The following is a 13432-nucleotide window of genomic DNA, read 5'->3' on the forward strand; positions in this document are numbered from 1 at the left end:
TTATCGTCGAACTTTCTCGGACGACGTTTGTCAAAGCAAAGGAGCGCCGCGATTCGGTCGATAAGAGGCTCGCAAACTCAACTAGATAGGGAAGGGGAGGAGGGAAAAATTTTGAGCTCATTACAGAAACTTTAAGTTTCTTCGTTTTCTGGGGCCGAACTTCTTAAGATACTGCTCTCCTCTCTTCCTCTTTGTGAACGGCAGCCACTTAAGCATTTATGTAAATTCTTTCCCCTATAGTTGGCTCTTTGATCCATTTCGTTCTCTCTCATCTGTCTGAAAAGGTGACCCAGATATTCTTCAAATCCCGCGACACTTTTGCCGATTAATTTTTTCCATGGTGCAAGTGGTCTCTCCTCCTCTACGGAGCAAAATGGAGCTGAAAGGAATTTTTCGAGTAACCGATGCGTGCAATCGTATCCTCATCGGCAAAGTGCATTCGTCGGAAACGTTCAACGAAATTCGAAAGGCAGAGGCCAACTGGCTTTTCGTTCTTCGTCGAGTTTTTAAGGTGGAACCATGTCCGGCTAGTTATTTCGTCTTCCATTTTCTCTAATGGCCCGAAACTCGTTACTCATTGTCAGCGCCTGAAGTGGGTAAAGGGACCGCGGAAACTTTTCAAGAGCTGACCATCGGCGTTCCTTTAATTACACCGAGTTTCGAGCACGCTCCTCGTGCTCCATCGTTCCCAACGATCCGAAATTTTGATCACCTTTCAAACGTACGCCACACCTATCCACCACTAATTTTCCGATCTGCCCATCGACGATTCTTCTCCGTGAATTCCATCATCTCCGCCAACTTGCAGCCTCGGTTAAAGATCAACCAAGTTTCGCAACCATCGAGCCTGGCAATTATTTCCCGGAAAATTCCTGGCGTGTTTGCCCAGCAATCGCGTTCTCCTCAACATCGCCGTGGAGCATTTCGCGTACATTGGCTGGCTTATTAAGTTTTTGCCGGATACATCGGATTCAGCATGTTCGACCAAACTTCTTTTCACAACAAAATCTACACATCTTTTTTACGTATCAGTTGAGTGATAGCTGTGGCTACTAGCCTTAGCCGCTTAACGATCTGTCATGGAATAGTAGCGCAATTAACAGTTGTTTGTAGTAATAATAATAGCAGAATAAAGCATAATAGTAATAATGTAATAAACTAGTATTAGCACAGTAAAAGGGAAGAGAGAGATTGCAAAATCCTCCTGGTTTATGATGAAATCTACAGATTTAATCCAATGGTACGACCAAGCGAATACTCGTTTTTCCCTGACGTTGGTAAAATTTAGCAAATCGAAACTGCAGACGTGCATTCTATCGCCGAATTTTTGCTAAGGCGAAGCAAGACTTGGTCTGAACGCACCGTAAAGATTTATCGAAACGTTTTTGAAGTACATATTACGGAGAATCCAAGAACTTGGCTTATCAATATGGATGCGTTCAACTTCTTGCATAATGGAGAAACCATCCAACGTCTCTCTCAATGTGAACGATCATTAGAGTAGCAGACGTCCGAGAAGAGAGTCGATTAACTGGAATCTCAAGAGTCGACAAACTAATTGAAAGAATCCTTTCCGTTAGCCCTCTTCTGTCCTCTTCTTACAATTTTCCTTTTTCCTCTCTGTCGCTCGAAGTCATTCTTCTTTATCGTTTTCGTTTTCTACTGGAAAGTATTATTGATTTTTCCTCGTTTCTCGATCGAAACCAAATAATCCCTGTGAATTATCTTCACTGTTTCGAATGTTAAAGATGGGAAGAGTTCCTCTGCCAATGTTGCTTTCAAGTAATTGTTTTACAAGATTTTCGACAGCCACTCTGATAGATCAATGATCTCCCTTGCGAAGTGCTGCTCTTTCGCGCCGAATGCACTGCAGAACTAAGCTGATTGTTCTCGTCGTTGTGTCAGACACGTGTCAAGCGGCTGAAACTGAACGATTTGTACGGTTTTTCATTCGGGGCGTTTAACGGGGTGTGGAGGTCGCGTTTCGTTTAACAGACACACCCACGACCATAAGTATTAAAAGACTGAAAACAAAGTGTGAAATATTATTAGGAAATTATTACAAGTTTTAAGAATCGTTATTTCGTTTCGATTAGATGCAACGTTGATTAATACACACCAAGTACATGCTAGACAATTTTTTACATCTTTTTGCTGTACAATTATTCAAAAACAGCGTTATTTTAACGAGCAGTAACGAAAGAACCGAGATATTTCCGATCGTAATTAGCTGAGTCAACTGCATCTAAGTTCGTAGTTAGCACAAACAGCATGATGCAGAAAATTCAGGCGAAGAAACTAAATCCCGTTATAACCTCCGCAACAGCACAAGCTCATGAAAGACCGAGTGGAATTAACCTAATCATTATTGGCCGGCAAATATTTGGCAAACAGTCCATCTCGCTTCTATCCAGCATCTCTAATTTGCCTTCTACTCGAGTTTCTGTAATTGGGGTATAGTCTGACTAATTAGTAGCCAAGAGATGCTACCTGTGATCGCTATTCTGGTGATCTTTCTCTCTCTCTCTCTCTCTCTCTCCCTTTCTCTCTCTCTCTCTCTCTCTCTCTCTCTCTTCGAACGAATCGCAAATATTATTTTAGAAACATCTTTTTCCATTGTTTGTCTGCCTTGAAGATGGATGTTGCCGTTTCTCAGGAATCGTTTTCGTGTACGAAGCCACGAATCGTAGTTACATTGTGTGCAAACGTGTGCGTTTCGAGAAAACACAAAGCCACTTCTGAAAACTGTTCAAACATCGCACTTTACTCGGTCTGGGAAAACTCGGTTTTATTCTGATTTCTTTACATACGTGTAGCTGGATCCCGATCACAGTCGCAACTTTATATTCTGCATAAATTCTTCGTCATCGTTTTCTCTTCCTTTTTTCCAAACTGTTTTGCTTTGTAACCTGTTTTCGTATCGGTGGGTAGAAAACAAACGCTCGGAGCAGGCGCGAACTTCTGTGCGATTTCAAAGAGCGGATTTCCAAATTGTGCGAGACCAAAGAACGTTGTTATATGTTTCTGAATTTCATAATAGTAGATTACTTACTTATAAGTATAAAACGCAAATATATATCGTTTAACAATTTGAACTAGAGATGGAAATATACAAAGCTAAACAGATAGAATGAAAAATAGAGGCAGACTACATATGTTTTTTCAGCGAGCACTCAAAGATTTAACTTTGCTGTCTTCTCCATATCATTTTCACTGAATCGTATTTTTTAATATTCAAAAATATCTCAAGTTTGAGGAAAATACGAAGGAATTGCTATCAATATGTGTGACTCTCCGTTTCAATTTTATATATTATAATACTATTACTATATTAGCATATTATTTGAAACGTTAAAAGCCCTTTTATGAGTTGAGCAAAATAGCAGTAATATCTCCTTTCATGAATATAAATATTCAGAAAGTGCAGCGTGGTACTACTTGTCTATATATTCGTGAAACATCAAAAGTCTTTTCGCTAGTCGCTCGAAATAGTAATATCTCTTCTTAAGAATATAAAAATTCAAAAACTATAAAAAGGTTAATGATTCCAGGGAGCTCGATGAACCCCCTCTGCGTTGTTTTAAATAAATATTTATTCCTATCTCTATACTGTCAATAACAACCAAAAAGAATAATCCTATACATTTTCTTTGCCTCTATGTTCATTTCGGTCTCCATTAAAGAACCAGAGGGATACTTTGGAACGAGTCGTTGAGAACGTCAGGTGTTCCCACCATAAAGCGGCTTATCAGCCTGTTATTTATGCACAACCGTCCTTCTCGTTGAAATCATTCATTTATTGTAACTGTGTATACGCGCGCAGGAATATCGCTTCGTTACTCATCCTGTTCGAAACGTCGCATTCTGCTTACATCCCATGCAACAAAAGAAACGAGGAGGATCGCTTCCCGCGTCGTCAGCCTGCTAAAACCGACGTAAACATCCATCGACGTTTTTCCTCGTTTCCGCGTCGCATCCGTTTCCCGTTGCTTTTCTATCTTTGCTGCCGTACCCTGGTCACCCATTCCCTTTCTCTGGTATTTTTGTTGCCGTAAATTGCGAGTGTCTGGCGCGATGCTTGCTCCAGCATAAAGTGATATTTATGTATATATCCGTTCTATCCGTCGTCGCTTCCGGTTTCTGTTGTAGACGCGATTATGGCGAGGTGTTAAGACGACCAATGGTCGGCTAAAGAAATTAAAAGCAGCTGGACGCTGCAGCATTTAGACTGTATTGTTCTGGGTCGTAAACGAGCATGTGAGTGTATTGCGCTCTGGCGGACCCTTCGCATTGTCGTATTCAGCTTTGTTCGAGAACGTCGTGCTCACGGACAGTGTCGTTTCTGCACATGGTTAAAACTTGCGTTAACGTGCTGGTGGAAACTCAAGGCCCAGGACAAACCTGTCGTGATGAACGACGTGGAGGTTCGTGAAACTTATTGAGATATGTGTAATTTTGTGTGCTACACTGGATTAGCCGCGTAGTAGCGACACACATATATGAGTACGTGCGTGCGCAACGTCTCGTAAAACATAAGAATGCAACTGTTCCGTACGCATAGTAGAAAAGAAGATGGTGAGACAAAAAGAGAACTGAGAGCGTGCAATCTACGTATCTACGAATATCTTGTTAATCACATGTTAGATAAATATGAAACTATTTTAATATGATTTCTACATGTAATATGAGTGTTTCCATACATTTATTTCGGCGAGTAAAATCCAGAATTCTCAATAAAACTAAAAGTTTCTTTCGTTTTATTAGGATATAATAGACGCACAACGTTTCTGCTTTATATTATTTTGTCGAATTACGTATCATCCATTTTGTTCTGTTGAGACAGACACCGTGACATTTCACAGACTTGGTTTCACGTTTGTATGAAGGTGAATTGATGTAAAAAACGTTTGCGAAAGAAAGACACTTTCCGGACAACCTGATACTACTCGTTCTGTTTATGAGTAGGAGGTACCTGATGATGTGTATGGGGAACGCGATAATTGGTTTAGATTGGCAGTGAAAGAGAAATTTGGATTAGAAAGAAATGAAAGGATTGGACAGTGAAAATTACTGATTCAGGATAGTAAAAATTTCCAGGAGGGATGAATAAACAATTATTCGTTGGCTGTGATGATATCTTGACAAATTCATTGATGAAATTTGTATACATATCAAGGTATATTAGGGTAAAATAGTAGGTATAATAGGGTATATTGAGTAGAAAACTGGGTGGAGAAACTAGCAATACGAATGCCAAGATTGATTAAAGGATAAACGATAAGTGTCTTTATTTTTGGTGTCAAATTTTAATGTACATATAGTGTCTTCTTTATAAAATCAGCCGAACAAATATCTACTGTTAACTGCTATTCTTAACAAATTAATAAAAGGACGGTTCTTCTTGTAAAATAAAAAGAAATTTGATCTTAAAGGGACTAAACTTTTTAGTAATTTTTCAGGTTTATTTCAATTCCTGTACGTTCGTAATGCTTAAAAGGATAACTGCCCTAACCAATCGTCGTTTTCCGGACTCGAAATTTTAGAACTCGGTCTGTTTGCTTTTCGAATAATTTATCAGTTGCTCCGAGGCAAAGGGATAGTGTCAATGTAATAAATTTTATACAACTACGGTGCACTTTGTTGCAAGCGAAAGAGTTCCTGCGTTCGATTGGAATGAAACATTTTTCGACCTGACTTCTCTTGTGACGACCCGGCCCGAAATAAATTCGAAAGAGGAAATCGATGGTCGAAACGGAGAGCGCGCTGTGGCCGCAGTAAATGTTGACCCTATGCCTCAACTTTTCTAATAATACTGCGTTTCATCAAGTTTTCCCACCTATTTTCTCTCTCTCTCTCTCTCTCTCTCTTTACCTCTTTTCAGAGCCAAATAACTTTCAATATTATTTTCGTTGAACTAATTTCGATGAGCTTCGTGATAGTTTGAAATGAGTCAGAATTCTCATTACACAGTGAGCTAATGCACAGAGTAATGGTAGCGATTAACAACTAACTACGGTTTTAAATCCTTATTTTATTAGATTACTAACTTTCCTTGGGCATAGGAACACATAAATTTTGATATTTAACCATTTTATTAAACTGTTAGGTGCGTCATCTTATTAATATATAATTTTAATGTGTCTGTTATATTTCTAAGGAAAGGAAAATTTTATTCTGTTTTGTGAGTTTTTCAACATTGTCCAATATTTGTTTAAATGGATGGTCAGTTTTTGAAAACCAGTTAATAGAAAAATTGAATTCTCCTTTTAATTCAAACTGCCCAGATGAGGGAAAAATTAAATTATTTCGGAAAACATCACAGGAAAATGTTAGCGTATCTGGGTTATCATTTAACTGCAAAATTAAAATTTAATAAATGCTCCACAATTCCAACTATGCTGATTTTAATCATTGCAAACATAGATATCATATAATTAATTTTTAACAGAAATAAAATGGAACGTAAAACGATCGTTAAATTCTAAATAAAAGAATTGTTATATTGAAGAAATTCCAGCGCCAAGTATACTTATTTTTCCCAGTTAATACATTAATTATTTGTGACCCAGTAATAAAGAAGCGTAGCGTCAGGAATCTCGACAAGCGATCTCAGCATCTAAGTAAATTAATGCGAGCTTAACAAAAATATGGAACAAGTCAAAAAGAGCACTCTAATGATAAACAAAGAGCAAAATTTTATTATAACACCGGAAGAGCTACCAGCAATGGAAACAAGAGACAGTATCATAAAAAGTATACGAAATCTGTGAAAACGTAACTTTAGACGAGATGGAGTTGAACTACAAAGTTGACAATGTGAAACGCGATACATACGAACTGTGCGCGACTAACTGGATGCTTTTTAGGAGGTCACTATGTCATGGAAGCAACCATACTCGCAAGTTTCCTCGTCATTGTCAATTTTTATCTTTCGTTGAAATAACTTTTGATCTTTATGACGCTTGCTCGTCGCCGCAACGCTCTATCATCGCCGCAACGTTTGCCTCGGTTGATTTGTCTCTATCAACCGCGCAAATAATTGCGATGCTACGCGTTAATTCTGCACGAGTGTTATTCGAGTGTTCGACTGAAAATAAAGGATGCATTACGATCCGTATCGTATACCCGATAAACTTTAGCGTGTCGAGATACTGGCAACAGTAGCTGGACGTTTATCAGAGTGACGGGGTCTGGAACAATAGTCTTGTGTACATATAAATTAGCTCCATGTAAATTCGCCCGAGCGGCTTTTCATCGAGGGCGACAGTTATTTATCGGAGGCACCTATGCTACACTCTCTGACTACCGAATTAGAACTACACGTAAAAATATCTTGTCTAATGTAAGAAGAAGAACGAGTATGCGCATCGATTACGTTAGACGAATAGCAAACTGTTCTTGGTTGTTCGCGTTATTACTAAGTACCTTGACGATTATGTGTCTGTAGCAATTATTTATTCAATTTATTACTAATACATCGTATCAAAGAGAATCCAAGTTAATTCGCCTGTTAACTCACCATCGACTATACTATTCGATTCGGATACAAAAACCCGGAATGTTTAGTAAAATGATGAGAACACAGAATACATGACGCGGTAGTACGTATGAAGCAAATTGGAAAGAATGCGAGCTGTAATAAGAGAAAATAGAAGGTAAAGTATTTAAACGCTTATCCTGTGAAATTTTTATGAATATGTTGCATGTTGTTTTATTATTACTTAATTTGTACTTTACAATTTGTCCAGCTGGACATTTGGTAAATTTTTCTAGCTTAATTGCTAAATAACATATGGATGGCTACCCCAGAGGAATACCGTCTTCGAGTTTGACTATTTTATTTCCTTAGTGAGGTCAGTGGCGTGTGCTGCATGTGTAACACGAAACTTTTTAAAATTCCATTACTACTGTAACTGTAAAGGATCACCGTCGTTATCATATTGCTGACATTCGCAACCAACTTGAAATCCTAATTCAATGATCAGGGCGGCCGAAGCATCCAACACACGTACTGCCATTCGTGCGTTTCAATTTCATAGATGCATCGGTGTCCTTTATGCCAGGCGAATTACAGGCCTTGCAAGTACGTATCCGCTTTTACGATACGCTGCGACTGCGTGGAAATGCAATTTTCCTGAAACTTCCTCCACCTCGATTGGTGTAGACGCGTGAAACCCAGAGTTGTTTGTTTTCGGTCAGAATATGGCAGAGGAGAGCATGAGCTGGCGGTTTCTATGTGTTTATACGCTTGGAACACGAGCGGTGGAGCGGGTTATCCTCGAAGAAGGTCCTCGGGTTGCAGTCTCTTGTCTCTCCCGACGCTTCTCGGTTTTAGATTACAGTCTTGAGCAAGCGTCTCGTCTCTCGCTCGCAGCAGGAACAACTGGCGTATCTCGTGTTGCCTCCCCGAACGGAACCGCCATTTGCCGAATTATAAACAATACGTTGCAGGCTGCGTTTGACGGCCGACAGACAAATAGCTGTGCCGCAGCATGTGGGCCCTGGAATTAGAAATGAAAGGCAGAATGAGCGAAACGTGCAGGCGCCTGCACCGCGTTCACGACGGACTCGACCATGGAGATGAAGTTTCTAATTACGGAATTACAGACTATATGACCACAGACCTTCCGAGGAGACTTATTACCTTGGAAAATTATCATGAAACGAATATATTTCGAGTTGCACCTATAAAAGGGACGGCGTAGATCAAAAGGTATGCTGTGTTGAAAATTATTCGAAACGCAAATAGGAATCGGTGGTTCATTTAATGTGCTTGTGCCAACTGTTTGCTGGAAATTTGGCAATGCTCGTTGCTAGAATTTGACTGTGGCTATCCTTCCGACGAGCTAAATATTTCAAATTGCTGTTCTACACTGACACAATCCTTAAAATCCTTCAAATTTAATGGTCAATTACGAAAATCATATGACTTCGTATAAAATCATCTTTCTTTCTATTTCGTTCCACGCGTGTTATAGACGATTTTATAAATCGTCTAATTCAATTTTTTCAACAGGATTTACTTCAAAAATTTATCCAAGCGTTAATATACGATTATTATAATTTACTATATTACTGTCATTCTTTTAAATAGATCTAACAATATTTCTTTTTACACGTATCGAATTGCTGATTGATCGATCGTTTTTTCGATACCTCGGATTACTTTTCGCGTTCATATGAAACCAGCCGGTGTCCTAATATTTACAAACGGAGATGTATATCGAGTTGTTGCAGTTTCGTTATTTTATGTAGGTTAACAGGGAGTTTGGAGAAGGAATGGCCGGAAATGGCCAGTTTTTCAGCGAGTCAGGCCAGCACTGTTTACGTCGGGAAACTCGAAAAGCTCTGGCGAGCGGGGAGGGTCGATAGGGGAAGAGGATTTAAAGGATCGCGGCTGGGAGGGTCGTGCAAAGGATTCGCGCGCTCGATTGAACTCACAGTAGTCTGTTCATCTTTTCGTACGCCTGTCTATTTATCTACTTCTTGGCCTCCTTCTTTGCATTCGAAGACCTTGTTATTTCTTTGAAATGGCTTGATATATGGGACGACTTAATATCGCGCGTCAGTTCATTCAGAAACGAATGCCTCTTGTCTGACTAATGCTCGAGCTTTTCCCTTCGCACGATGCGCGCACTTGCCATTGTTCAAAATATTTCCGTGTTGCCGTAACTTCATACCTTTCGAGCTCGAGAGATACGCTGCAGAGAAATTCGGGTATTCGTATTAACGTTTGCGCTGTTCTATCTCTTTCGTTTATCTCTTACGTCGCTTTTTCCTCGGGAAATTGTGTTCTCGTTGCCTCCGTAAGTTTCAAAGTTTCGTGAGGTTTGTTTATATTTCCCTTTCAGTATTTTAACAGAATATTGTAATTAATACGAAGTGTTAGCTCAGTGCTATATCTAACGAGTGAATATTTGTTCTTGTTTCGCAGCTTTGTTAAAATTTTTCATTCGCTACCATGAAGTGCCTGTTCCTTTCTTTTCCTCTTTTTTTTTTTTTTTTTTAACAAAGAAGTTGATTTTAACGCAACGCTACTATATGTCCAATAAATAAGCGCTCTTGTCTCGTGCTTTCATAGAATTTTCAATTTGCTACCTCGAAATGTCTGTCCTCTTTTTTAACTAATAAAATTGCAGTGTCTTCGTGAGGGATACATATGCTACTTGTTAGACGTTTATTATTTTACGACCGAGAAAACGTCAAACACTTGATCATTGATATGCAAACACGATAGGCATATCTTCATTTTAATTCCTGGAACTAAGAATCAGACAAGACTAGCGTTATGATGTATCTATAACAGTTCCGATAATAGTAGATGTCAAAAGATACGAAAAAGTGGAGCGAATAAAATTTGTACATTTTCTAAAGAGCTAAACGAGAAAATTTTGTTAATTATTTATTTGATTTACAAAGCGTATCAGTCTCTGAAGTTTCCCTATAAGGTCTACGTGCAAGTAGACATACATTAAACTTCCAATTTCTTATACACCATGAGATTATCGTCATTAATAAAGATCGTTAATGTATCTCTTTCCTCTTTATAATTAACTTTTCAAACTTTCTACAAGAGATAACCAGCAACCGTGATTTTTTCTTTGCGTTTTCCCTATCTCCTCGACTTCTTCGTTGATTTCTTCTTGTAATACGGGGCAATGGAGTTCCGGCAAGCGACAGAACGTGTCCGCTGGAAAAGTAAGTTCGCCAGCATCCGTTTGCCACTGTTCAGATAGCGGGAAATTGAATTTTCGTCCTTGACGCGCTAGCGCACGCGACAGAAGGTGACTGTGCAGGTCCTCGAACGTTTCCGACCCTTATCGCAGAGATGGCTCTCGGTGTTCGTTTCGAATCCGACCGCGATCTCCATCGATGATCGAGATGAACGGATCCTTGATCTAAGATTTCCGTTTCCCGTTTGATTTCCGGCCGAGGACGCTCTGGATATTTGATTAGCGAATGCCGCGTATTTTACACTTGAACGTCAAGCCACCGAGATCGATTCTCATTTTCCAAGCGTGTCGAAGCCGAGGCTTTCTACGTTTTCGATATTCAAATGAGACCGCAATGGAGTTTTCTTAATGCAGTGGAGGAAGATTGTCGACATCTTTCACGAGTTTAAAATACGAACATCCCGCGTATAATACGATACTTTCGCAACACGATTTCAACACAGCTACAGGATTGTGAAAAGAGCTTCTTTTATAAATATATAAACATCTTTTAATATGTAAATATGTTTACATATTATGTTTACAAAATAAAATAGTTTTAACAAATGTTACGCTGTTTGGAAAATTCGTAGCGAAAGTTAAGAAAGACTTAACTAGAAGTAAACCGCTTGTCATTTACAACTGCACAAGTCATCTTTTGGAAAAACTTTCATCCTTTTCGGTGGTGAACTTTTAGGTAGCTTTTTCAGTCTTCTAGAGTGTTTCATTTCTTGGCTATGTCTTTCAAGTGAGTTCCGTAAAGTCCATAATGTATAAAAACGAAGCTAAATTAGATAGAGATGAACAGCATTTCTTGGATGTATAAGGCTGTCTAACCATAAAAAAGAAACTTCTCTTATTAACAAATTTTTCACGCTTCTCCTTAATGTGTCTTATTATATGCATTTAAAAACAGTATTAGTTGAAACATTTCATAATAAGGACACTGCGATCTTTCCGAACAAATTAGCAAATAAAATTGAATTGAAGGTTCAATGTTAGGATACTAACCCTTTCACTGTGAATTAAAACGATACGCTGTAGTGAGTGACTATGTTTGAAAATATAAAAAAAAAAAAAGAATTTCATATGGATTTTGGATGTAGTTATTCATCTATTGGTTAATACTCCCTACATGATGGATCGCAAAATAGGAAATGCATTATGATTCATCCATCGTCGTGACAGTTACAAATCTTAACAATATGTGGTTTTCGACGTGGTCATGTGACGTACGAGCTTCGTAAAAGAGTTAATGATAGAAGAGGTTTTCTCTCAAGTTCCAATCTTTCAATCTTCTCTTACGTTCTATCACGAAGAGTCATAGGTTTTTTTTTATTATTTAATTTATACTTTACAATTTATTCAGCTGGACATTTGGTAGATTTTTCTAGCTTAATTGCTAAATAACATGCTACCCCCAGCGGGATACCACTTTCCAGTTTGACTATTTTATTTCTTTAGTGAGGTCAGTGGGGTGTTTTCTTTTTGGTCTTCTTTCTATGAGAGTCTTGCTCGTTTCAGCAGCCAGCTGGTTTGGATGTGTTGCCATTCTTCGCTTATATTTTTCCGCGTACCTGACGATTTCTTCTTTGACCGTTGATATTTTTAAGCCTTTGCGTATATCCTCGTTTCTGATATACCATGAGGCGTTGACTATTGTTCTCAGTATCTTCGATTGTAGCGACTCTAGTTTATTTATGTGTCTCATTATTATTGTTCCCCATAGTGGTATTCCTTACATCCAAATTGGTTCTATTATCCTTTTGTAGATTTTTAGTTTATTTTCTATGCTGAGTTTAGAGTTTCGACTAGTTAGCCAGTACATCAGTCTTCTTTTTATCCGTATTTTATCTATAATTGATTTAGTGAAGAGTCAAAGGTGAGCGCGCAATCGCGAAGCGAAGACGATCGCTTTTGCTGAGATAAAATATTTAGACGGCCTGGATTCATTTACGACAATTACATTTCTTCGGAGCGACGCGTAACATGGCCATGCTACCGCAAATATGTCGATCTTCAGTAGCGGCAAAACTCGTGGCACGTCCCGTTAAATTCTCGGTCAAATTTCCGCGAACCTTCTATCCGTGTCGGTTAGCCGAGGTACGCGTCCCTCGACGTGGCAACCGCACTTTACTTAATGCAATTAATGACTCACTTAAACGTCTTGCTACGTCGCAAGTCCGCCGTTTCCCTTTAAATTGTACATTCCGCCCTTCTCCGCCCTCGACCTCCGAATTTCCGTCTGAATCGATAAGTCCCGGCGGTCCTTTAGTTTCGTTGTTAACGAGAGCCTGCGGAGTAATTAGTGATTCATGAATTGCAAAACCGAGTGCTTGCCGCCTCGCACCTCTTCTTTCGTCCGTTCTGTTCCCCGCAGACGATTCGGCAATCGTGGAAATTGCGCAACGATGAAAAATAATGCGAACGATTATTCGATTCGATTAAAGCAAGCGCAGTTAAACCATGTAGCGTTCCCTTGCATTTTCAAGGGAACTAGCATTTTCGAATCGAATCTGGTTAGGATGCAACGGTGGATTTGTATTAGGAATTCCGTTTTGGCGTGAAATTAATAGACACATACATTGAACGTACATACAGACGAGAATCACAAGTATATGTATACTGTACGTGAAATGAGGTTTTCATAGTATTGGCTTATATACGGACTTACCTATACATTTATTATTAATTTGTATTCATACGTACTTTGTATCTTA

The 13432-nt window shown here is 39.0% G+C and overlaps 1 protein-coding gene and 2 long non-coding RNA genes across 3 annotated transcripts in view; 2 read left to right on the forward strand and 1 right to left on the reverse strand.

The window, feature by feature from the left end:
- LOC132911628 (complexin) overlaps nucleotides 1–13432 on the forward strand; it is a 330756-nt gene that overhangs the window by 53816 nt on the left and 263508 nt on the right. The gene's annotated exons all lie outside the window — the stretch shown is intronic.
- Nucleotides 1221–3059, reverse strand: LOC132911815 (uncharacterized). The gene is made up of 3 exons (XR_009659088.1): nucleotides 2811–3059; nucleotides 2491–2745; nucleotides 1221–2024 (listed from the first exon to the last, which is right to left on the reverse strand). It is a non-coding gene; the product is annotated as an uncharacterized LOC132911815 (long non-coding RNA).
- Nucleotides 5333–13432, forward strand: part of LOC132911631 (uncharacterized) — a 271608-nt gene continuing 263508 nt past the window's right edge. The window contains exon 1 of the long non-coding RNA XR_009659054.1: nucleotides 5333–6473. This is a non-coding gene — a long non-coding RNA (uncharacterized LOC132911631). The remainder of the gene's footprint in view (nucleotides 6474–13432) is intronic.

Source organism: Bombus pascuorum, chromosome 11 (genome assembly GCF_905332965.1).
Source record: "Bombus pascuorum chromosome 11, iyBomPasc1.1, whole genome shotgun sequence".
NCBI lineage: Eukaryota > Metazoa > Arthropoda > Insecta > Hymenoptera > Apidae > Bombus > Bombus pascuorum.